The sequence below is a fragment of the Vicugna pacos genome, chromosome 15 (assembly GCF_048564905.1).
Source record: "Vicugna pacos chromosome 15, VicPac4, whole genome shotgun sequence".
Classification (NCBI taxonomy): Eukaryota; Metazoa; Chordata; class Mammalia; order Artiodactyla; family Camelidae; genus Vicugna; species Vicugna pacos.
The window spans coordinates 48986732-49013242 of record NC_133001.1 but is presented as its reverse complement, the minus strand read 5'-3'; the positions used below and the strand labels follow the sequence as shown (position 1 = coordinate 49013242).

The 26511-nt window shown below is 40.1% G+C and overlaps 1 long non-coding RNA gene across 2 annotated transcripts in view; it reads left to right on the top strand.

Moving 5' to 3' along the window:
• LOC116283470 (uncharacterized) overlaps positions 1 to 26511 on the top strand; it is a 344010-nt gene that overhangs the window by 240841 nt on the left and 76658 nt on the right. For both annotated transcript variants that reach the window (XR_004193069.2, XR_012059201.1), the window contains one exon: positions 11284 to 12129. This is a non-coding gene — a long non-coding RNA (uncharacterized lncRNA). The remainder of the gene's footprint in view (positions 1 to 11283; positions 12130 to 26511) is intronic.

Sequence of the window (26511 nt, the reverse complement as noted above, 5' to 3'; positions counted from 1 at the left end):
ATAGACTATGATAACAAAAAGAAAAGTTGTAAAAAAACACATGACAGGCCTATTGGAAATTAAAAATTGTTTGCCAAAATTTGAAGTTCAACAGAAGGGCTAGGAGTAAAATTTGGTAACATTTCCCAGAAAGGAATAAAAAAGATAAATATGACAGAATAGTAAGCTACAGAAAGTACTAGAAGAATTGCCATTTAATAAAATTCTAGAAAGAGCAAAAAAGGAGAAGAACTTAAATAAATAAAGGATAGAAAAAAATTTACCATAGGTTTAGAAAAAATGATTTTTTTAATTCAAAAGGAATATTCGAGTGATCTCAAGGTAACACAAACACACACATGAACACACACACGCACACACGCGTGCGCACTTGCATACACTTAAATTATTTCATTCTTTCTCCAGGGTTTCAGAACACAAAAAAATCAAGAGGAAATCCTTAAAAGGCAAAATTTCGTAACATCAGAGGGTGGAAATCAAACTGGCATCAGAATTTTCATCATCAATAATGGATGCTTGAAGACAATGAAATTGTTTTCCTTCCAACCTCTAAGAATAAATTAGTTTGAATCTAGAATTTTATGCACAGCTAAGTGATGAGAATATATGAGGAAAAAAATAAAAACATCTATAGAATTTCCCATGCACTAGTCTCAGGAAGTTTCTAGATGATATATTCAAATAGTAAAGTTTAAAAAAATTGAGTGAGAAATAGAAAACATGAGATACAAGATACATAGGAATTAGCTGAGAAGTACAATGAAAATCAATCCCATGATGACAGCTGGCCTACTATACGAAGCTGGTAGGCTGCAAAAAATTTTTTTCAAGAAAAAAAGAATAGATTCTTTTAAATTGATATATGAAATATGCAAGAAGATTCTAGTTACATGACAAAAACAGTCATATATTTTTTCTCAGCAAGAATGAAAGAAAAGTAATTAGCAATGCCTTGTAAAATATATATAAGAATCACGGTAAAGATATGAAGCAAATAAAATGTGTCATTGTTTAAAGAAATTTCATGGAATGTAAAGAATCTACCATGATTTCATTTATGGTTTCTGGTTTCCTGTTTGGCTAAAAACACATTCCCTACCCTGAGGTTATATCAATATCTTTGTAAATGATTTAGTTTAAAAATGTGTATTTTTATGTCCTTTACATGGAGACCATTGTAATAGGCATGTAAAGGTATATCATTGTGGTTTCAGTGAGCATTTACCTAATGATTAAGGATGGTAATAATCCTTTCATTTTCATATTTGGTATTCATATATCTTATCTGTTCAAATCTTCTGCTTATTTTCCAAAAAATGAGTTATTATTTTCTTACTATTAATATTGAGAACTTTTAAACATATATTCTGGGTATAAATTTTGATTGGACATACAACAGGCAAATAGTTTCTCCCAGTCTGCAGTGTATCATTTCATTCTTCGTCTTTCAGAGAGCAGACATTTAAAATTTTGGTGACGTTTATCATATTTTTACATTTATAGACCATGCTTTTGCAGCTGTATCTAGGAACTCTCTGTAAAATCCAAGGTTATAAAGATTTTCTTTTCTGTTTTCTACCAGAAGTTTTATAGTTTTAGGTTTTACATATAGATTTAAAGTCCATTTTAAGTTAATTGTTGTATGTGGTGGAAAATATGAATTGAATGAAGTTCATTTGCTTTGCTTTGTGTATACAGATAGCCAATTAATCCAGCACCATTTGTTAGAAAAAGAGACTACCACTTTTAAACTGAATTGCTTTTCCACTTTTGTGAAAAATAAGTTGTTCACACATGTGTGATTCTATTTCTGGACTCTATTCTGTTCAAATGGTCTAGTTGTTTATCTTTATAGTAGCTAGTACCACAGTATCTTGCTGCCACCAAGTACTAGACACTACAGTTTTTACCGCTGCTACCCCTAGACTTTATTCAAGCATCAGTGCCAGAAACTTGACCTTCCAGCCACCATTTGCTGTCAATGCCAAGGATAAACACCTCTCCCTACAGACGTTACTAGCTCTTCTATCATAATATGACATGACTGTGACTGATTAGTGAATCCCAGCCCTGTGCCCCAAATACCAAGAAGGCTGGGAAAGGGAATACCTACCATTTTCATTATTCAAATTAGGGTTGGTCACTGCACTTTACAAAGACTGATAATTCGGGGAAGAGTTGCCTAGATATAGTAAGGTATTCAGAATCTGGATGGCCAAATGAATGCCAAATATTCATTTTTGTCAATTTATAGATTGATTATTTCATCAAACATATCTCCAGAATTATTTTTATATACTCTAAGTCTTTTAACATATAAACATATATATTTATTTTGATTGATCTATATTATTTTTCTCCTGAAACATGAAATGCCTGTCAAATATGAAGATTAAAATATTTCTAAATTTCAGAAAAGCTTTCCTAAAGTTTATATTTGAATATTTTATTCCTGTTGCATTTGTTCTGTACTTTGCTTCAGGGACACCAATTATACATATATTGGTACTCTTTCATATGTATTCCGCTTCCATCATCCTCCCATTAATCCTTTAAGCTCTTTACAAATGTGTCCTTTTGTTCGGGGTTGTCAAGCCTACTTTTCTTATTCCTAATTTTTCAGTAGTGTTTGTCTTTTCCTGTTTCCCTCTGATGGTTTCTATTCACCCTTACACTTCTCTCCTGAGTTTTGCCATGTTGGTATTCTAAGCATTTATTCATTGATTCTCTCTTGCCCCGTATTGGGTTTCCCTCATTAAAGGTCACATTGCCTTCACATTCTCTAATGTTGTGGGCAGTGTTTGGTAAAACCTTCTGCTGCTTTACACTATACTTTTTCTGGTGTGGTTCTTCATCTGCCTTCTTTGTATTGTTCAATTTCTCATTTTTTTAACAAAAAAAGTTTCATAGATTTAAAAATGTTTCTTACCATTTTCTGTTTCTTGCTACTAATACCATGAGTAGTAGTAGTAATAGTCTTATTGTTTTTGTTGTATTTGAGTGAAAGGATTTCTTTCCTGAACAAGACATTTTTGAATGGATTTTGTGGACATGGGACCAATGGGAGGACGCTATGGTTGGAAGCAAGTTAAGTAGCCAAAAAATAGGGAATTTGAGAGTCTGTCTACAAAAACTTGCTCATCAACACTTTGCCCTGTAGGTAAAAATAAGAGCCAGGAGAGCAAAAAATCTCTTTTGCTCACCATAAAAATACATGATGCTATGTGATGAAGGTGTGTGAGAATATGAATGAGTGAATTTTTGTGTGTGTATGAGAAAGAGAAAGGGGGGTGATGTAATCTTATTTTAAGTTTCAGGGCTCTTTGACTTTCATTCTTTCTCTGCCATCATCCATTTCTTCAAAGGTGGTGATCATTTGCTCTTCAACCTTGGTTTGCCTACCATTCCATAGAGGCAAACTGTGTTCAGAGAGTCTCATACTGTGATTCTACACATACTTCTTGTGTCACCCAAAACAAAGAGGTACTGTACTCATCTGATTCTGGCCTAAGATCTTTGAAGACAGGTGCCTTTTCTTGGTGTTGTCTCTCACCGTCACTCTCATTTCATTTCTCTCAAGAGCCCTTCTTTTTATATTAGAGTTTGAAATTGTAAGTGTCCCATAGACTCATCAAAGATAGCATACTCCTTTTCTATTTCATGTTCTCCTTAGTTTTTTGTTTTCAGTTCATTTTAGAGAGGAGAAAAGAAAAAGAGTTATTTTTAGTTTTCTATCTAAAAACCAAAAAAATCTAAGAAATTTTCTAAATGATGATGTCAAGTTTAATGGCTGTGAACTGCTGAGAGCCATGATGTGGAGTATCCCCATTTAAGAGCAATGCCAGCTTTGGGTGGCTGATTCAAGGTCATGTCTTGCAACTGTTAAGAAATATTTAATGGAGATAAATGTTACACTAAAGAGCTCTTTAAAGCATGTCCCTCACTCAGTGCAATAATTATTCATGTATCCTTTAACTAAGAGCCACATTGTAAATGAAGTACAAACTATGACGATACACTCATTTGAAAATGTTAGTTTACTTGCATTTCCATTGAAGATGATTGGCCAAGTCAGAAGGTAAACTTGAGCAGCATTTTGATGTACTGGCATTTCTTTTGCTTAGGTATACTTATTGTTCTGGTATAATCTTTATTAGTTATTTGGCGTAGACATGGTCACCATATCTCCAAGTATTCTGGAATATCTGGCTCTCCTATGGACAGTTGTACCACATGTATCAAGTTGGGACTAACTAGGGACTGAGGAGTATGGTGATTGAATAAGCTCAGATGGTCCCATATGAAGACACCTGAGTTGAACACATAACTAATATACAAAGCAAGTCTTTAATCACCACCTCAGAGGATTTTTTTGAGATTTAAATAAGAATATCATGTGGCATGTAGTAAATCTTCAACATGTATTTATTAACTATTTTATAGCTGTTGTTGTTTTTATCATCATCATCATTATTAGTATCAGGGAAGTAATGACAGAATTCTATGAAGGAAAGAGGTGGGAGAATTCTTTTTGTTCCTAGATTGACTCCATGGATATTGACAAGGACCACATTTGTGGGCTTTGGATACAGAATAGTCTTTATGGAAAAGGAGAAGTTGACATGAAGGCAAAAGTGAACGAGGATAATGGGGCTGTTCTTGATGCTGCTCTATCTGGGTGCATTGTGATCAAACCTGCCGCTTTGATGTTGGGTCCCAATGCATTGACCTTTTGGTTCTGTTTCATTCTCTCTAACTCACTCACTTCAACTTGGCGTGTTTTCTTTAGCAGAGCATTTGGCATCGTCCTGGTCCCTGTATAACAATTTTGAGAGGATGAGAGACGTGGATGGAAATAACCCCTCTAAAGTTACGATGACCTTCTCCCATAATGTATTGTAATGTGGTGGTAATGATAGATGCACTAGCTTCTGTATTTGAAGTTAAAAGAAAATTCAGTTGTGTTTTCTTTTCACCATCCACAGACTGTTATTTTGTAATAACAGAGGGAAGAGTTTTCTATAGCAGCCTCGTCAGTGGTTCCAAACTGGAAATAACATCCAACCACTAACTGCTGTTTAATTTTTTTTGTTTTTACTTTATTTCATGCGTAACTATGTTTGCACAGCAGGGCAGCAAACATCTAAGGAAATGTCACTTGGAATAGCAAACAAGCTCGCAAAGTCCTCCTTTCTGCCTGGGGTTTTGCCTTTGGTGGGTCTACATGGTCCCAATTCACCAGGAAGGTACTATTTAAATAAAATGAAATCTGTGGGAAGATAAAGGCTGGTAAATGAAGCTCCTTGCCAAAATATGAATTTTGTACTTGTGGCGCTTTATTTCTCTAGAATAGAAGGAGCTCCTAAGAGACAGCTCTTGAAGAGCATTGCTGGCTTCTGAGTGACTCAGGAGGTAGAAAGAGGGACGATGTGGTGAAAATTCAGCACAGGGGCAAAATCAACAGAAGCCTAGATGCTCAGTGTATAATCTTTACATGTAACTAAACCCTGGGCAGACTTCTTGTGTTTCTGAGAGATGCCCCCTGGTTTTTCTCAGGGGTTTCTATTCTGAGGGGTTGGCACAAAGAGACCTCAGTGGATGTTGGCAGAAGCCATGTCTCTCCCCAGCTGCACCAATGGAAATCATCACATTACAGTGACTCATCTTTTTTTTCCTTTGCGAGTCGGGTTTTGTACACTATCTTCTCTACTCAAAGCCAGGCCTGGTGACTAGTAACAGGAGGAATCCTGAGACCCCTGGGAGTTTATGACTTTGACTTTGAGGAGCCTCAATTCAGAGGAAAAGCTATGGGAACTAAATCCTCAGAGGTTAAGACTGTCATATTCTGCCCCTCTATGGCCAGAGCCTTTCTCTTGCATCAGGGACAAGATAACAGGGCAGGTAATGGTTTCGAGTTTTGTTTTTCACGCTGTCTGTGATATAATTTACCCTCTTCCTCTTCAGTTTACCCCTGTAAGGAAAAGAAAATTATAGCATTTAAATTCGTGAGTTCTGATCAAGTCCTAAGTCAGCATTTTAACTGCTTTGTGTTTCAGTTTACAGATCTGTAGTGTGTGAATAGTAACCACTTCCTTAGAATTGTTGAGAAGATGAAATTAGATAATTGAATTTAGTGCATGTAAAATTTTCCCACCAAAGTTTTCAATCAAAGGATTACCTCCAGAAGAACTTTGGTGGGAAAATTTTATACTCACTAAACTCAACTGCCCTATCCATGATAGTAACATTTTTTTTCTTTTGTGTAGTATCTTTCTCCAAAGATAGATCTCTGTATCTAACAAAAACTCCACCTGGGGCTATTTCTTTACTATCTTTCCTTATGCAAGCATGTAATAACTTCCCACAATGTACCCAACATAGACATCATGACATTTCAAAACTATGTTCCAATTATAATGATGCATCCAAAGCTGGATTATGGAGCAATTAGGCACCATCCTTGCCTTTCAGCAGTTCACAGTTGGATTATATGATGTAATAAAACTATGTGAAATTCCCTATAAATGAGCCAGAAGTAGGGTGGAGGGAAAAGGTGAAGTGGCAAAGAATGGGGTCTCTGGAGGAAGTAGTCTTTGGGATGGACTCCAAATTCTGTTTAGTACATTATGTATAAAGATAAGGATTAGGAAGGAGCATGGAGTATTCAGGAAACTGGTAAATACCTGGATGCACAGAGCATTTACCCTTTTGGCCTCTTTTTTGAACTTCAGTGGCCATTCTCCAATTCTGTGTGGAGACCCATGAATTGTGACTAAATCAGGGTTTGGGGATGGAAGAGAACAGTGAATGACAAATCTCTAATAGTTAGATTCTGAGTTACTTTTTCAATCACCAGTTCTTGAACCAGCACAGAGAACACAGATTAGTTTATTTCCTAGACAAGAAGGTTTTGCTAACCTTATATGTTTATTAGACATCATCTAAGTGGGTATATTTGGAGAATACACAAATTCACATTAAAAAGAATTTTATTGATGTTTGAAAGGTGGTTCAGACAGCTCTGAAAGAGTTCTCAAAAGAAACCAGACCAAGTCTTCTCCTAGAAATATTCAGAAACCTAAGAAAAAAGCTAATAAGACAGTTCTTTCCTGAAAAATGTAGAAAGGGGCCATGCATTCTTTGGTGATGTGCTCCAGAAAAATGTTAACAAAAAGATGGTTTTTACTATTAAACCATCAACTGACTTTGGCCTGCAAAACACCAGCTGGCTTACATTACTTGTAATGTGCTTTGGTGTGTCTCTGATGATAAATACGAAGGGTCCTTTAAGATATACAGAAATATTAAGCAACTAAATATGCTTTTTCCCCTCCCTTTGAAAATTTAAGGAGTCGAAAGAAACACAGAGACCTTTAAACACAGGGAAAATTACATATGGCTGAATCAGTTCTGTGCCCACTACAATGAGCCGATGAGGCCATCTCCTTTTTAGGAGAGAGAATCATTGAGTTTGAGCTCCAAAACTCAGGACATTAACCCTGCATTAAAAAGAAAACAAAACAAACAAATAAATAAACAAAATAGAAAACAGAAAACAAACAGGAAAAAACCCACCTTTTACAATACAGCCTCAGTCATATCCCAAATAGTATCTCATAGTTTAATTTTATTTTATTTTTTCCATCAGAGCTCAATATGTAGGCAAGACAGGTCCACCTATCTTGGTACATGCCAAGCATATTCATGTCACCAAGTCTCTGCTCACTCTTTCTAAGAGCAAAGCCTTCCTTGACCACCTTAACAGTGATCTTTACTCCCACTAACCTCCTAATTGAAAGCCCTTTTTTTTTTACCCCCTACCTGTCCTCTAAGACCTAGTGCGCTGCTTCTGAGGTTGGTGGCTTCTAGGTGTAATCCAATCTCATAACCAATGATGTACGTACCCTGTAAGTACCTTATTTGTTCAACTCTACATCCTTTTAACATGGAAGAAAGAACCTAGTACACACTGGGTACTCAAAAATGTTTTGTTTGGTTGGGTGACTGATGGACTGAACTTGGAAATTATGGTATTTTTCTACTCAAGCAAACACCATACAACAAGTAGTTTTCCAATGTGCTTTCCAAATTCAACTCCCCTTATAATTTTATTTTTGGTATAGAAACTTTAAAGAATTAGTCTATCCATTCATTCATTTATTCATTCACTTATTCACTGAACAAGAATTTTATCCCAGGCTCTGTCCTAGGTTTTTTCAATAAACTTATAGGCACATGTGAGTGACAGATATAATGAAATAATCACACAGTCAATGTAAAAACCAATGTAAAGGGAAATATATTGATCCCTGTTACCCTTATGGTATTTCTTCAGATTTCTGGGCTTAGAGCCTGCTCTTCTTTTAGTAGAGCAGCCTGAAGTTGACTCGGGGAAAGAGTAAGGCAGAACACTGTGTATAAGCACAGAAAAGTCATCCTAAGCTCTGTGGTCTGTGATATAGATAGTGACCAGGAAAAAAGAAGGGCTTTCCCTTCAGAAACAGAAACCACATAGACTAGGGGAGTGGGGGCATTGATCTGAGTGATCAAAGCACTCCTCAAAACGGGGACAGGTTCTCAAAAGCATAGTATAAGCAGTCTACTTCCGAAGTAGAGAAAAATGTCTGGCAAAGTCAAAAAGATGAAAGTTTCTGTCTTGCACTTTGCCCTCCTAAGCTTCCATTTTCCTGGAAATCTCAGGAGATAGAATGATTTGGTAGAACAGTTTCAGGACTCAGAGCTGCACAGTCCCTGGCTGCAAATCCCAGTTCTGCTCCTTCCTAGTGGTGGAGCTGGAGTGTGTTACTTATCACGGAGGCTCATTTTTCTTATCTATAAAAAAACAGATCATGACATTCAACTTGCAAAATGTTTGTTGTCTCACGGTCCATTCCAAGAAACCAGAATCCCAGGACCTATGTCTGGAATGAAACTCCAGGAGTCCCTTGAAAGAGAGAGGGACTGATCCTTTTTTGCAGGATGCAAAGTGAAGGGAGGGCAATGTGGGCATAACCAAGTCACATACCATATCCTAGGAGGGAAACAGAGCTTAAGAACTGAATCCAAAAGTCAGCAGTCAAAGGAAGGTAAAATAGAGCTAATGAGTTGTCATGAAGCACCTGGAAGGCTGGCAGATGCAACATGGAGAAAGTTCTGTACTTGACTGGTCCTGGCAATCGTAAAAATCGATGGTTGAGAAGATAAAGTACCAAGGACAGTGCCTGGTGTGGAACAGACACTCAAAACTTGTCTCTTACCTACCAAATTGCTCGGGCATCAACTAAAGTTAAGGACACTGTAAACAACTTTAGAGTTTAACACCTTCAGCACTCATGATCTTAAGTGAGTTGTGGCCCCATGTGATGGCCAAGGCACCACTGAGGTTTGATATTCCTTACTCTATAGTATGGAATATGAGGCTGAGAAATTTTTCTTGGTTTGCCCAAGCTTCCACACTAATGAGATAAAGCTTGGAGTTGGGCAATATCTGGTACAAGTAAAACATTGTTAACATGATTGATGGTTCTACATGACTGAACAACCAAATCATTGGAGTGGGGTTTAAACAAAATCAAGATTTCTGAGCCACTCCAAACTTGCTGAATTAAAATTCTCTAAGGTTGGGGAGCAGCAACATGTATTTAACCATAAGCTGTATGCCAGAAATTGACACATTGTAACTGACTGTACATAAATAAATAAGTAAATAAATAAATAAAATATAAAAATCCACCTTCAGTAATTTTGAGACAGTTGCTTTGCAATGTGGGGCAGGTCATCTGGGTACCATTACTTTACTCGACACAGGCATCTACACAGTAAGACCATATTATCAGCCCTAATTACTCATCCAGTTAGAGCTAAGCTGGGCTATAAAAACTTTGGGTTTTCCTTTTAATAGGCTATAAAAGTGACCCTGTTTTTGCTCCTGTTTTCTCTGACAATTTTTTTTTTTGCAGTTGCTACCCAAAATTTATTTAGCAATTTTAAAAAGCCTTCTTTTAAGAAGGATTAGAAAATATGATTAGTCTAGCAAATCACTCGATATAGATTCTGGAAACCTAAGAAGTAAAAACAATTTTATATTTTAATCTCTCACTTAAAGCGTCACATAAATGGGAAAGTCCTTGAATTCTATAGCAAAAAAAAGGCAAATGGCAAAATGGTTTTATACAAGGTATTTTATTAAATGTATAAGAAACTGTGAGAATTGGGGTAGTATAAATTCTTCTGTCTTTACTGAGTATAATAACACTTCGTGAAACTTTTGCCTTAAAGTTAGGAGATTAACTCTGTGGCTCGGGATGAGGTATTCATCTGTGGGCTTCTTTTCCTCGTATGTTAAATATGAAACATTATGGCTTGCTCATGGTATCCAAGGAAGAATTAAAAGAGATTATATGGGTGAAGGTATCTGCAACCAAATCGGGTACATAAAGATACTCAGCAAAATTTAACTGTGTCTGCTTTACTTTCAGAAAGATTGGCAGTGAAACGGTTCTTCAGTTAATTCAGTTAGTTCTTCCTTTTCTTATCTATAAATGGAGATCTGTTCAGGAAAAAAACAGGTTCTAGAATCTCTTACAAAGCTGAAGTTTTGTGTGTTTACTATTCTAGAAAGTTTTTCGTATGACTCTAGTTAACCAGAACTACTTCTAAGAAATTGTGTTGGTGACTGAGAAGTCAGTGAAAATCCTTGGATAATCAATAACATGCTAGAAGATTTATTATGTATAGAACATAGGATTTACTTGTGTTTAGTGAATTCCAGTGTTAGTAAAAAATACCTTAAACTTAAATATGGTGAATGCCATTCTTTCTTTGATGTAAAAGGAACTTCAAGATCTTGTATAGCCTTTCATTTATTCTTATACCATAAAAATTACTGTGTTTTTGGCATGTTGACACATCAAAGTATTGGAAATTTTCGGGAAAAAATTATGGAAACTAGAGTTCTCTATTTATATCTATTCAATGTTAGATGGATTCTGGCCTCATTATCATAAAATTTTAACTTTTTCCCCAGTCCCAATTACAGTGTCTGGTATACAGTTGGTGATCAACAAATCAGAAGAATTAACAAGTCCATTTTCTATTGAGCTCCATTAATTGGTGTGATGTAATGGAAAAAAAGTATTAATTTGAAATTCTCCTGCTCCAATTCTTTTCTTCCTTTTCATTTTCTTTCTTCTCCTTTTCCTCCTGTTTCTCTCCCACTTCTTTCTCCTCCTCTCCCAAGTTGCCAACTGGTCCAACACTGGTCTCTCTTCTGCCATGTTGTAGGAATGAGCAGCACTGGCTTCAGGGAGCAGCAGAATATCAAGAGGCTGAAGAGGACACAGAAGGCAGCCAGGCCCCGGAATCATCTTTTCATCACTGACAACGGAACATGACATATCCTGAGCCAGTCTCTGATTGAGGCATTCAGTAAGAGGAAATTCTGCATGAAGAGTTATCTGCAAAAAAATATTCCTACGGTGAATTAAATCATCAAGCAAACTTGGTTTATAAATATTCCCATCCCATCATTTCTGCAAGAATGTAAACCACACCTAAAAGCACATTCCTTGTTTTGTAAGGAAATACAGGGCGATGCACACTTCGTCCCACGGTGCCAAGACTTAGCTTTAAATTTGATTTCAACCTTTTTGTTTTCCCTCTGTGCTGTAGTATGATTTCACAGTCCATCCTCCCATCTGTTGAAACAGAGAAGCGCTTGCATTTTAGGCTGAGATGACTAATATTCATGAGGAATGAATCCAAATTCAAACTAAATGCACATTTTTGCATTTGTCCAAAGCTAGCCATGAATTATCTCAGACTATCAATAGAAGAAGAGGAAAGTTACTATCTGTAAATCCCCACTTGTTTTCCCAAATTGCACCCTTGGCAATGGGTGTGACAGAAAAATGTTCAGTATTCCTCGTAGCCTAACCTGCCAAGAGAGATAAAGCCACTTTGATGTCCCGGGACAAGAGACTACACAGATTTTTACCCGAAATGGACCTCAAGCCCTTTTCAGAGAGGAACAGGCTAAAATGACCTGCCTGCTTCCTAGTCTGCGGAATCCAGAAGAGAGACCAGCGGCCCCGCTGACTCCAGGAGGTGGCAGATCTGAAGTTCATAAAGGTAATGCTCTTTCAAGTACTCTGGCCAATAATGAGGGTCGTGATGATGATAATAGGGACCGTCGCAGTAAAAGTTGACGCAGTAGTTAATATCATCAGTGCTTACCTCTCCTGTGTGATCCCTGGTGCCCGCGCCGTGCCTAGCGATTTGCATGCATTAGGCCATTTGCCCCTGATGTTGTCCCTGTAAGGAAGCAAGTGAAGCTCAGGGTGGCTGAGTTCCAAAGGTCACACAGTGGGTAGCGGGGCCGAGCTTCATACCCACTTCTGTCTCCCCTCCCCTGTGTGTGGCATAGGCTGTTGCCTTTCTGAGGGGAGGCCCACCCTTGACCTCCTTCTGGGACAGCTTCCTCACCATCTGAAGCCACACCCCCATCACACGGTACATGAATGAAAATCATCTCTTCTGGAGGCCGGATAGAAGGAACACTCCAGAAGAGATCTGATTATGCCCCAAACGAAATTGCAGATTTCTTTGGCTTCAGCAAAGAGGTCTCAGGCTCCTGCCCTCGCTGGAGTTTCTGTCGCCGCCGAGCTGACTTGGGGGCACCCAATTCCCAGGAGCAAGGCAGCTCTTCTCCTCCCGCAGTCTCAGTCACTCTCTTCTGTGGGCAGGCGGGGGATTCACCCAGCCCTACTGGGTGAGCACCCACCTTGCACCAGCACCAGGCTCCACACCATTCGCGTCATATTGCCGTTAATCCTCACAAAATATTAAAAACATTTTGGATGTTTGTTTTTGTTTTGGCTTGTTTTGGGTAGTGAGGAAAATATAGATCGGCAGCATTATGTAACTGCCCGAGGTATAAAGTGCTATGAAACTGGTGGCCTCAATCAGAAGAGATTTTTGCCCCCTTTCTCCCAAGGGGATTTGGCAATGTTTGGAGATGCTTTTGGTTGTCCCATCTGGGCGGTGTTGGAGGGGGCAGGGTTTCTACTGGGATCTGGTGGGTGGAGGCCAAGGATGCTGTGAAAGATGCTGCAATGCACAGGGCAACCCCCCGCCCCCTAAGAGAATGGCCTGGTCCCAAATGCCCTGGTGCTGAGGGTAAGAAGCCCTGGATTAGACTGACAGGTTTCTGACTGGATTCTGCTATGTGGCCACTCTGGCTGATGGCTCAGAAGCTTCTAGAGGAGTAACTTTGAATCAGAGCCCCTGGCTACTCTGCCGGGGAACGTGCACTCTCCTGTCACATGCAACAGCCTGGAAGCTGGGGTCCTCCCTGCCCAGCTGTCTGGCTCTCCAGGACGTCTGTGGCCTAATGCCTTCATGCTGCTGAGACTAACAAGCCCCTGTAGACAGGCCAGACTCCCACGTTTTGTAGCAGTGGTAGGTCAGAAACCATCCATGGCCCAGGACCCTTGGAGTTCGGAATGCTCCTGAGACTCAGCGAGCCGTTTGCTGAGAGGAAGTTTGCTGTGAGGAATGGCCACAGAAGCTGGCTCCTTTATACTGGCTCTTGGCTCAAGGGAAAGTGGAAAGGGGGCTACCCAATTCTTTTCCAGAATATAGGCCAATTTCAGTGAGGCAGGGGAGGACTCAGGATTCAGGGCAGCTGCTCTGTCTGGGAAGAAAGATGGAAAGTCTGACTGCATTTATGCACCATCAGGTCACCTGGCAATTTTAGACAGAGTGGTAGTATTCACAGTTATCCTGCATAAGTAGATGTTTGTTGGGGCAGAACTGAAACTGATGGTGTAAAGACCTTAGTCTGAGGCCTTTGGTGGGACTTAATTCATTCACTTATTCACTGAAAAGATAGTATTGAGTACTCACTGAGTGAGGCTCAGACTGTGTAGATTCCAGTCTTGTGGGAGGGAAGTCACAGAGAAAGTGATACTTAAATCAGACAGGCAGATAGGTCATCCTGGCAAAGGGAAATGGGAGCCAGAAGGGGAGGGGACTGGAAAGACATTCCAGAAGTGGGAACAACGGCATGTGGGAAGACCCTCGGGCAAGAGAGAGCATGGGAATTTGAGAACTGAAGGAAGTCTGGTGTGGTTGGAGCACAGGGAGCAGAGGAAAGAGATGTGGTGAGGAGAGAGCTGGAGAGCGCAGGCTGTGAGGAGTCCCGTCAAGCCTGAGAGTCTAGATTCACACTGACGTCAGTGCAGCATCAGCGGGAAAGAGCTCCAAGAGGCCAGTGAGGACATTCTTGCAAAGGTGCAGACGAGGGAGGATGGTGGTTTGAGTAGACTTGGGCTGGAGGATTTGCAAAGAATTGGATGGATCTGATGCATACCTGGGTGGAGGGAAGGCCAGCAGTTGGTGATGAATGAGCTGTGACAAGAGAGGGAGATGGAGTGAAAAGAGTCCATCCAGCTCCCCTTCCAGGCAACCGGGTGGATGCCATTTATCAAGACTCTGCAATTCTCACTTTTCTCATTTGTAAAGTGGGAACAATATGTTTACCTTTCCTATCTCTCAAACCTGTTTTGATGACCAAGTGATGTACATACAACTAAATACAAAAGGATTTTGGAGACTGTAAAATTTGATCAATATCTAGGCTACAAGGTGATTATTCATAATTATTTTATTATGACATGTTCATCCGTATGGCTTTTGTTTTAAATCAAATCCCTGTGTGTGGTAAAACACCAACCCTAGCTTTGTGATAATATCACTTTAGTGCCTTACAGCTTCCTGATTTCATGGTTGCAGAAAGAATTTACAGAACATATAAAATGACAGGGGAAAAGGTGTGGCTACTTGTTCTCTAGCATGAACTTGGCTTTTAAATCTTGAAATCGACTCTGATTGCCATGAGAAAACCTGAACCAGCCCAGCTTGGTCACTGACATGATTGGGGAATTGGGAGTCGTCTATGGAAATTGTTTCTCCTGGATCGCTTTACTGAGTTGCCAAAGAATGGCTGGGTCTCACCAGTCTCAGCCTGGTAATTATCCAAATGGCTCTGGGTCATCAAACTGCAGAAAAGAGCCTACTGGCTTGCTGCTGCTCCAGGGCTCCAAAGCTATGATCTTTTTTTTTTTTTTAATCCCTCTACAGAGAATAATAGAATGGTGGTTGAATAAGCTCAGCCCATGTTACAAGGAAAATATTTGGGGACCAGTAGAGTTGAACTCAGCCCCAGTTTTATCATTCATCAGCTTTGTCACTTTATGGAGTTCACCTTGAGAAGTACCAGCTTCCTTGAGCATTGTTTGGGGACATAGGTAATTGATCCATTTCAGGCAGAAGAGATAATAAATATACTTTGTAAATTGCAAAATGTTAAGAAAATTAGATAGACGGATGAGTGGGCTGAGTTATATCAATATTGTTCCATTGAGGAGAAAGACTATATTAAACAGATACAGATATAGTTATAAATATAGCCTTTAAATACATCAGTCTACACCTATCTATGCATCTGTCTATCTATCTAGATGTATATTCCTCACCTGGAAAAAAATTATATTAAACTGGAAAATGAGTGACCCTCATTTATCCATCAGCATATAGAACTGTATTTCTCATCTGAGGATACAAATTATACTACCCGACTGTATCTTAGAATGCCCCAGAACTGAAGGTTACCTCGAAGATTCTCTACCCACACATAATTTTCAGGAGGGGTCACTGAGGGAGACTGCTTTCTGTGTAAATCCTGGCTTCTTCCTCATGATACGTGCAGGCAGCAGTGGTTTGGGGCTGAAGCCCAGACCTCTGACTTATCATTCAGTCCTCTTTTCACTCAGCCACATGCCCTTTCAGGAGTCTTTCTATTTCCTGACAAACATGCCGGCCCTCCTTGGGCAGCCAGTGAGGGTCAGTGTCCTGGTCGGCTGATGGCAGCGGTGTCGGTAGGGCTGACGGGGGCAGCACTTCGCGTTCCTTGCATGTGCTGATCAAGCCAGGCAATGTTACAGATTCAGTTCACATAACTGGAATTGTTTCTTTTCTTTGAAAAATATGATTTCAGTGTTTAAGGCAACCACTTTATACTATTCATAGTTACTCGGTTTTATTTTGTTTCATTTTTAAAATAAAGCAAAAACTAGCTCTATTACTTTTCAACAGAACCAAGCTAGTGAGTATTAAAACAAGGACCATGGAATTACTCCATTTAACAGACAAAAGCCTCTCCTGGGAAACTAGCTAATCTCTACACCCTGGATACCCTGATTCTGCTTTTCCTTTGGCAGATGAAGAGTGATGTCAGGGGACAGGGAAGAGCATAGTGGCATTCTCTGTTTGTCAAAACATCTTGAACAATTTTTCAAACATTTTGAGTTTGTTAGAATCCAGACTGCATAGTGCCAAGCAGTTTTGCTTAATTTCTAAACCCCTGGGTATTTAAAGGGAAACTTAATCGGTATTTTTCTGAATCGTTTCGTTTAACTCATCAGTGTGCTGTTTCATAAGAGCCATTTGATGCCAAAGAAGTCCTTCTCTGCCAATTGAGAAGTTTTATTCTGGAAGACTCCAAAGAACTGAGAGCAGAAAAAAAGAGCAGGGGCCCAGGGTTTCTAGAATCTCACAAACCAAGATCTAGAAAGGGCTACGGAGAGGTCTCGCTCAAGATCGTTCAGGCAACCAGCAGGAGAGGCAGAATGCTAAGCCCAAAGCACAGAAGTCTGCCCGGCACTGGGCTCTTTGTGTTTCGAACAACTTAAAAGTCCGTGCTGCGTAAGCATGAACTTCTACTTAGCAGGCTAGTTTGTCTGTGTGAATGTAGCATTTTCATGATTATAATTCAAAGCAAGGACTATTTCCAAAATGTCCTGCAGTAATTGGCATGCCGGAGCACCTTTGCTGTGAGAAAGCTTTCCCTTCCTCCAGGTCAGGGCCAAGGCCCTCTGAGGTCAGCACGCCCCAGAGATAAAAGTTGGCTGAGGTTCCTCCTCATTCACCGCTTACTTTTCTCCCTCCAACTCAGTGCAAGCAGTCAGGGTTAGTTTCTTTTTCTGTGAATTCAACAGTGCAACACAAACACACATACACACAGAAAGATTTAAGTGCCATCTGTACAAGGATGTTTAGAACTGGATTTGAGGAATAAGCTAGTACCCAACAATAGGGGATGCAGGTGCTGGCAACATAAACACAGAGATTGCTGATGCAAAGGGCTGTCTAGTGCCTGTTCTGTCGCAGGCCTGGTGCCCAGTGGTTCACATCTATTCAGTCGTTTCATCTTCTTAATTATCCTGTGAGTTTGGCAGTACTCAGCTGACTTTATAGTGATGATGTTGGTATTTACTGAGGTTAAGTGACTCGTCCAAAGTCATCCAGTGAGTAAGTGGCAGAGCTGGATTTGAGCAGAGATCAGAGAGCAGAGGGCCTTCAGAGGGCATGCTATTTCCATCTGTCATTCTGCTTGCTGCAAACAACGTTCAGTTTTGGGGCGTAAGTTAATAAAAGTGGTGCAGCCACATGAATGATGTTCAGATCAGATTAAAGGGAGCTTAATTAGATACAGTTTTCAGGTGAAAACTTAAGTCCCCATAGGCCTTCCCTAACCTCAGTCTCTCTCTTCTGTGGGCAGGCGGGGGATTCACCCAGCCCTACTGGGTGAGCACCCACCTTGCACCAGCACCAGGCTCCACACCATTCGCGTCATATTGCCGTTAATCCTCACAAAATATTAAAAACATTTTGGATGTTTGTTTTTATTTTGGCTTGTTTTGGGTAGTGAGGAAAATATAGATCGGCAGCATTATGTAATTGCCCGAGGTATAAAGTGCTATGAAACCGGTGGCCTCAGTCAGAAGAGATTTTTGCCCCCTTTCTCCCAAGGGGATTTGGCAATGTTTGGAGATGCTTTTGGTTGTCCCATCTGGGCGGTGTTGGAGGGGGCAGGGTTTCTACTGGGATCTGGTGGGTGGAGGCCAAGGATGCTGTGAAAGATGCTGCAATGCACAGGGCAACCCCCCGCCCCCTAAGAAAGAATGGCCTGGTCCCAAATGCCCTGGTGCTGAGGGTAAGAAGCCCTGGATTAGACTGACAGGTTTCTGACTGGATTCTGCTATGTGGCCACTCTGGCTGATGGCTCAGAAGCTTCTAGAGGAGTAACTTTGAATCAGAGCCCCTGGCTACTCTGCCGGGGAACGTGCACTCTCCTGTCACATGCAACAGCCTGGAAGCTGGGGTCCTCCCTGCCCAGCCATCTGGCTCTCCAGGACGTCCGTGGCCTAATGCCTTCATGCTGCTGAGACTAACAAGCCCCTGTAGACAGGCCAGACTCCCACGTTTTGTAGCAGTGGTAGGTCAGAAACCATCCATGGCCCAGGACCCTTGGAGTTCGGAATGCTCCTGAGACTCAGCGAGCCCTTTGCTGAGAGGAAGTTTGCTGTGAGGAATGGCCACAGAAGCTGGCTCCTTTACACTGGCTCTTGGCTCAAGGGAAAGTGGAAAGGGGGCTACCCAATTCTTTTCCAGAATATAGGCCAATTTCAGTGAGGCAGGGGAGGACTCAGGATTCAGGGCAGCCTTGATCTACCCCAAACTGTCTCCCTAACTTTGAATCTGAAATAAAGAATCTAGGGGCTCCATTTCCTCCTTTCTGCAAGATCTTGTGCTCCTTAGGCAAAGTCCTCCCCAGACTACGTTGTAAGGAAGGAAGCAGCCTCTCTCTTTCTCTCTCCCGTTCGCAGGCACACACACACACACACACACACACACATCAACACCTAACATAAAAATTCTTGTACAACCCTACATTTACATAACTTGAGAGCTATTTCATAATAAGAAACATTTTTCGATACGTGGAGGTAAGTGGAACTTTTAAACGGCAGATTCGTCTTTATGACAAAAATCCTCCTTGTCAAAGAGCCCCCAGTATATGTGTTGCTCAACTGACTGACTGATGAGTGTGTGAATGACGAGAGGAGCCCCCAGGGACTTGTAGGAGAACTGGAAGAAAGCGGAGTTCATATAATGGGGACTCACTGGAGGAAAACAGTTGAGGTTAAAAAGGGGTGGGTTGAGGAGTTTGTTTCCATCTATCCTAATAGGCAGAATATCAGGAATTCAAGAGAACGAAATACATTTGTTACCCAGGAAAGGAGACAGTCCATTGGGGTGTAGTGACCAGGAATGGTGACCTGTTTCCAGAGGCATGCTGGGAGCACCTTCTCCTAGAAGGGTTAATAACTTGCCAAATGGTTCACCTTCTTTGGCCCTCTCCCCTCCCCCAAGTTGGAAGGTATAAATCATTGACTATCAGGATAATGAGAAGCAGATTTGCCTCTGCTAATTTCTGGGATGTGGAAGGTCTTTAGAAAAAGCCTCATAAGACATTGCTGAGTGTTATGAGCCCTACCGCCTTGACAGAGGGCACATGTGGGATGCAGATCGGGGAGCCTGTGTTCCAGCACGGCGGATGCTGCAGAGGAGGATGGAGCTGCACGTACCTGTGAACCATCTCCTGTTCTGGGAGACGAGGATCCCCCTGCCCTTATTTTGACTATCAGAGTCAGGGACGCGGGCGATGTAGTCCATCCTTCTGTGAGCTCTAACTAAGTGTACATGTCTTTCTCTTAGACGGAGGCTGAGATCTCTCTCGAATATCCATCTCCCTGTTTTCTGCATAAGACTGGTCAGAACCTAAAGCCTTCCCTGAATAAGTAGCTAATTTGCAATGGCTGAGGATGTATAGAAGGAAAAAGTGAACGCAAAAGTCTGCTTCATGAGAAATAAGGCTAGCGTAAACCAGAAGGAAATGAGCAAGGAGAAAGAAAGCTCTTTCTAACAAGAGACCTGCCTGTAGGTCCTGAAGCAGGCAGACTTTTGTGGGCAGGACAGGGAGCAGCAGCAGAAGCAAGGTGTCTGGAACCCAGCTTCCTCTTACTGGGCCTCAGAAACTCTTGGTCGAGAGGTGGCCTCTGACGGTCTCCCTGGCAGACATCCTCTGCAGGGGCTGGCTTCGCTCAGGAGCAGCTGAATGGCTGTCCGCTGGGTACAGACTGGGCAAGGCCGGCATGAGAGGAGCTTCTCCAGGTAACCCTGCTGGTGGATACTGCAGGGACCCCATGAATGTAATGGTTGTCTTGTGATGCCTGTGAATACAGGGACCTCCCTCGTTTATCAGGGCCTCTGACACAGGAGCCTTGACAACTCAGTGTGGCTTTTCCATGAAGTGGGAAAGCTTGAATGAAAATGAATGCTGTCTTATAGCATACAGAGGAATGGATGCTGGAGTGACACAAAATATCGAGATCAGAGGATGGTGTCTTCCGAACATTTCATTCTACCTATGGAGAAACTGAGCGTCAGTGAGGAAAAGACTTGGGCTGCCCATTTGTTGAAGTTGGTGGAATATATTGGACTTTCTGAATAGCATTTGCCAATACCTCTATCTAGGCTTCCCTTCAAAGCATGTTTTTGAAATATATTTTATCTCACAGAAACTGATTTCTCGTTGCAATGTGACAGGCAAGCCAAAGGCCAAGGGATGGAAAAGAAGCTGAAATATTTTACACCATCAAGTTGCTTACAGTATAATAGAACAATTAACTCTGACATGGAATAATAAATGCTACAGAAGGACATGCATATAATTACTTTATTCTTAGAAGAAATTTACCAGGTGCCTACATTTCCCAAGGCAGAAGCCTGGCCATATTCCAGAGAGTCACAGTTATCAGCTGAATGATTTCGGATGAGTAAGGTGTTAGTATATAAATACTTGAGATATTATAATCAGAAAAGTATCAAACGGTGAAAAAGAAAAGAGACAAAATAATTTTAAGCAAATTTAACTTATTAGCATAAGAAACTGGTTTATGAAAAAATGTAAATATGTTATAAATGTTATTGGTTTGGTGTTTCAGCTGAGTTTTCTTTGAAGAGAAAAACTCGTAGTACCTACATTAATCATATTAATCATAATGGATATTAATGTTACCCTCTCTGAATTTTTGCCTGCCAGAAAACATTTTGGAAGTAATTATATTAGTATAATGAGGGTAATTTGCAGTTGGTTATTCAGTAGATCAACAAATATATTTTAGAGGCAACTTCGGTGACACATTCTATCACCTGTGAGTGCTAATATACCTCACGGCCAACACCACCTCAAGTCCTCCTGATGGGAGGAGAAAGTGTGTTATGTAAGGTCCTCACACCTTTGATCTCCCTTCTTTGCTCTGCCAGGAACGATATGAAGTAATCCCTGCATCTTGGGGAAGACTTCAGCCCTCATCCCCAGAAGCTACCCCCCTCATCCTGTGTGCAGCAAGCTCTTTGACCCACCTTGTCAGCTGGCATGACCCTCAGGTAGAGGAAAATAACAGGATGAGGAAACAGGTGATTACCTCCCAACACTGGCTTCACATTTTGTGAGTTGAGACTGTGCCCCGATGGGGTTAAGGGAGCATTATTAACAGCAGCAGAAGGACAGGATATGGAAATTGTGTTTGCACGTGGGCTGAGAGTGTGAAGGGCAAGGCGACATGCGTACTCAGTCTGGTGCGGCCCTTACAAGTTCCCTGAAACTTATTCTAATGGAAGCAGGGAGTGGGTAGAAACTGGTATATTTTTAAAATTTCATCAAAGTTGCTCTCCCAAGCAAAGTCACAGAATGAGTCATTTTATTTCATTTAAATTCCTTCCAAATTTCAGCATTTGACTTAACCATTAATTCTTAAATCATGTGATTTTAGAAGACTGACATTGACCTTCATTGTTCTGGCCCTGCCACTTACTTGGTTTAGTTCTAGCATATATGTTTTCCTATACCTTTGGGGACAGCTACCACTTTTTAACCTGGCACAATCTCACATAAAGTGACAAATATTACAAAATAATTTATTTTAATATAAATAGATAAAGAGCATCATTCTATAATATTTCACAAAAGGCAGTGATTGCCAGGTACTCTGCTACCTAAACAAATTTGAGAACCAATCTTGGTTCAAGTAGTTATCCTGTCAAATATCTCCTTTTGTTCTGACCAGCTTAGCCCAAGGCACTGGGAAATTGGGCGTGTTTACTGCCCAAAGGGCAGTTTCTTTCAATTGACTTGAGTGACTCTCCACAGCTATCTTTCTGCTCTCGCATGCCCAGTCTTTTTTAGACCAAAAGAAAAGAGGAGACTCGGCTTTAAACTTCCTTCAAGTATGGCCAACCTCCACTGAGTTTTTGGTATTTGGTTAATTCGTTGATTCTGGAAGTTAGAATTGCGGTGGGGTGATGAAGAACCTAAAGCTGGTGGCGAAAGTAGACTGTTGGAACCAGAAGGGACTTTAAGAGGTGCTCTGACTTAGAAGATGGTGCGGCTCCACAGCCAGCAACTCCACAGCCCCTCATGACAGAAATCGCAGGGCACACAGCTGCCAGTCCTGCTCACCGGAGTCACCTCCACCCTGGCCACTACTCCAGCACTCCTGGCCGTTCTAGCCTCTTGTCAATTTTTCTTATTCAATCCTTCATTCTTATTGGTATCATTGCCCTGATACTGACTGTGACCATTTGACTCCTGCAGAGGAATCCCCATAGCAGTGTCAGAAAGGATTTGAGCCTCTGTAGAACTGCCTTGTAATTGCTTTCCTTTTCACCGGAACAGCTGAAGTTATGATCACTTCTCTTCAGGAAGAGGTGGACTGCACTTTGAGTGATTAATATGTTCAAATCCCTCTTTGAGGCTCCCTAAATAGATCAGGGAAACATGTGTCCCTTTGCAGCTGTCAAAAAGCAAAATTATCCTGTAATAGAGCTGCACAATGAGTGGAATTCATCATTGAATTTCTCCAGGAGAAGTCATGATTAAATCGCAGTTCACAGAATTGTGATAGAACAGGGGTGTGTTCTTGACAGGATGGTAGCTTCTACCTTCTCCATCAGAATTTCACCCACCTCTGTTTTGACCCCCAGGCACCAAGTGACAAATGCCATCATGATGACCCAGGACTCTTTGTATCACTCCAGAGTGAGGCTGAAAGTCATACAGGGAGCATCTGTAAATTGTAAGGATATTAGAAATGAAGAACACATCAAGTTGATAGGCCAGTCTGTTCCTTGGTGTCTTGAAGTTTCCTTTCCTTGCAATTAGTTAATTAAGGTATAGAGTAGCCTATAGGAAGGAAGCACCCATAATTTTGACAGATAAAACAGACAAAATATATTTTGATGATAAAACAGCCAGCAATTCACCAACCTGATTGAGCTAATGTCTCAGTATTCCTAGTCGAATTTTTTTTTAAAGTCTCAAAAATAGTCAAGGAAAAATTTCTTAAAATTAATTTGAATTTGCAAAAAGAAATATCCTTGATTTTCTACTTTCTCTTTTTACAAAACTTTAAAAAGCTAGCCTTGGAGTGAAAACAAACTTGGGGTCCTCAGGGAATATGCTGCCTAATTCATGGAAGGCTTGTGTGGGAAATGCTGGCTTGGCTAGCATCTCCTAGCATCTCCTAACATCTCCTAAATACGAGAGGCAGGAAAAAGTTGTGCATCATGAGAATCACTGAGGTGTTTCATTTCTGGGCTGGAAAGGGTCTGAAGCATCACCGGTTGGATTCTCTCTTATCTAATCTCTGTGTAGTTCATTTTGGGGAGACCATTGTTTTAGAAATTTCTTCCTTGTACTGACCTAAACTCTGCCTCCCTATCACTCTGTCCCTTGCTCCTCATCTAAACCCCTTGGGCTCTCTTCTGTTTAAGTCTTTTAGGGACATGCAGACACTGCCTTCTCCCTTCTCCACTCCTGGGCTCTTGCGTTCTCTAGGCCAGACACACCCAGTCCTTAACAACTATTCCAGGCAAAGATCTGTCTTCATTCTCCTGGCCTCTCTTCTTTAGACCAATTAAAATTTACCTAGAGAAATGTTTCCCCTGAAATAGAAAGAACATGTTATTCCAGATGAGTTGAACATTTCCCTTCTTCTGAAAACTAGATAGATAGTCAACAACTACAATGTCTAAATATGAACGTTCAAAAATGGCAAAAAGAGTAGGATTTCACTAATCAGTAGACAACTTTAGAATGTTAAGACCTTAAGATACAATACCAAATGAGTAAAAGTGATAAATTGCAAATGTACATATACAGATGTAGACATGTGTGTGCACACAGGGTGGTCCACTTGACAGAGGGTCCTTATAAACCACATTAGGTCCAGAAGCTTCCAGAATGGCTTGAGTTCAATTTACGAGGCAGGCTTTCTTTAGGAGTCTACAATGCATAAATAACTATTGATTGGCTTCCTAGAGACAGGTTTTTAGTAGAACTCTGAGCAAGGGCATTAGAGAAATGCCCCCAGTGGGGTCATTTTTGTTGACCTGGGACTACATAAAAATGGGAGTATTGAATGCTTAATGTCACATTTTATTGCTTGGTTCAGCTAATTTGTCTTGTGGGAAGCAAATGTTTTTGAAAGCATTCCAGAGCCTTTGTAGTGTTAAAGCTCATTACCTTGGATTTCATATGAGCCAAAAAATATACAACCAACTAAGTGCTCTGAACCTCAGGAAAACGTCACGACTAGACAGAAGCAGAGCTGCTAGTGTCATGTCATGCAACAACAAGGTGAATCGAGCAATTTGCATTCTTATTAATAAAATGCAATATAATACATTTGGAAGAATGCTTTGTTATTGTTTTCTGTAAAGTACTAAAGGTAATTTAATAAACAATGTATCTTTTCTAGGGAAATTATATTACTTTTCTGTTAATCTTTAACTCTCGTATGAGTGTATGATCTTGGAAAAGGACTGCATATTTTAACTAGACAGAGGACTTTTATAGACCAGAATACATGTTTCAGTTATCTACCCATGTGCCAGGTTCTTTCATGTACATAGTTCAGTTCTAACTCTTGAGGAGTTATCCCATTTTATAGATCAGGAAATTAAGCCCCAATGTACCTATTCTGATTTTTTTTTAAAAAAATCAGTGATTCACAAGACCCCAAAAATTTATCTAGCTCTATCCATTTCTCAAGATACTCAATCTGATCTTATCTACCTGGTTAGACTTGTTTCCCACCCCTACCTCTGACTCCCTCTAGTACTAAACTCAGTGGGTCAGATGACAGTCATCAGTGCTTGTGTTCAGAATCCCACAATTCACTCCCTCTGAAATGTTCTCTTACCTATTCTGTCTTTTGAAATTACCCAACTTCTAATCACATGAATGCTTTCTTCTACAGCAAGCACTCTCAGCTGGCCCATGAGAATGCTCTCTGTGTCCTCAGCTCTTTGTCCATAAATACTGAGGGGATAGTTGAATATTTTACTATTAATGGGGTGAAACAAGAAACGTAGAAAACAAGAAATTCAAACTGTTCTTTTTATTCTGTAGATAAGCTAAACTACATATTATAGAACTCTTTACACAGTGACATAAACTGTGGCCCAAGTTATTCATAAAATCATCCTTATAATTTCCAAGTCACTTATTAATGTTAAGTGAATGTTAAGACATTGCTGGCATGAGCATTCCTTAGACACAAGTGTCACTAATTAAATAATGACCCTGTTTGCAATTTTGACACGATATGCACAGGTTTCCAACAACCTTTCATTAGCTAGACATCATAAGGTGGCTTAGTTCAATAAATAGAGAGTTACTCTTAACATCAATTTTACTATTTATCATACTAAATCTTTTATCATCTTTAGCTAAATTTATGTAATTACATTAAATTATTTTTAGCTCATATATTTCTGTCTGAGATATTAACATAAAAAATATCTCTATTATGAAGGAGGTCATGAAAATCATTTCTTAGAATGGTATATTTATTAACTTGACTTTATTATGTTTTGTTCACCGTTATTCCACAGAGATCTGCAAACTTTCTTTGGTCAAGTTTAATCATACATATAAATTCATTTTATATATGTATATATATATATATTTACTTTTTGTCATCAAATCATGGTCACATTTTAATATATTAGATAATAATAATTTCTCTTGGAATAATACTTTTTTTAAAACATTTTATCATTTATATTGTATGTTTCACTTCTCTTCTATAGTTGCTTTATCAGTTTCTCTAAATAATAACTAAAAGATTCAGATTTTTCAAAACTTGAAGACTTGAAATTAGGATTCCATTTATTAAATTGCCATTTTCGAGTTGTGTAATTTCCCCAATTCAGAATTTTTATTAGAGTGACAATTCAAGGCTTGGTTCAATATCAAAGGCTTTTGCAGCTCTAGCACTAAGCTACTTTTGAGGTCTAAATATTCCTTCAAAAGTCATGATTTCAATTCTGCTCATCTCTACTCTCTGATGCTTATTTGATGCATAATCAATAAGATTTTTTGACTTGTATCTTTATGGTATTTTATCTGCATCCAGAGAAATGACTTAGGTGGTACCAAACTAAGATGTCCAGAAATATTCCTCCAACTGTGGATGCCTCTGCAGCCTCTCTGCCTAGCTATGGCACCATCTCTGTAGCCTAATCTTTGGATGTGTGTTT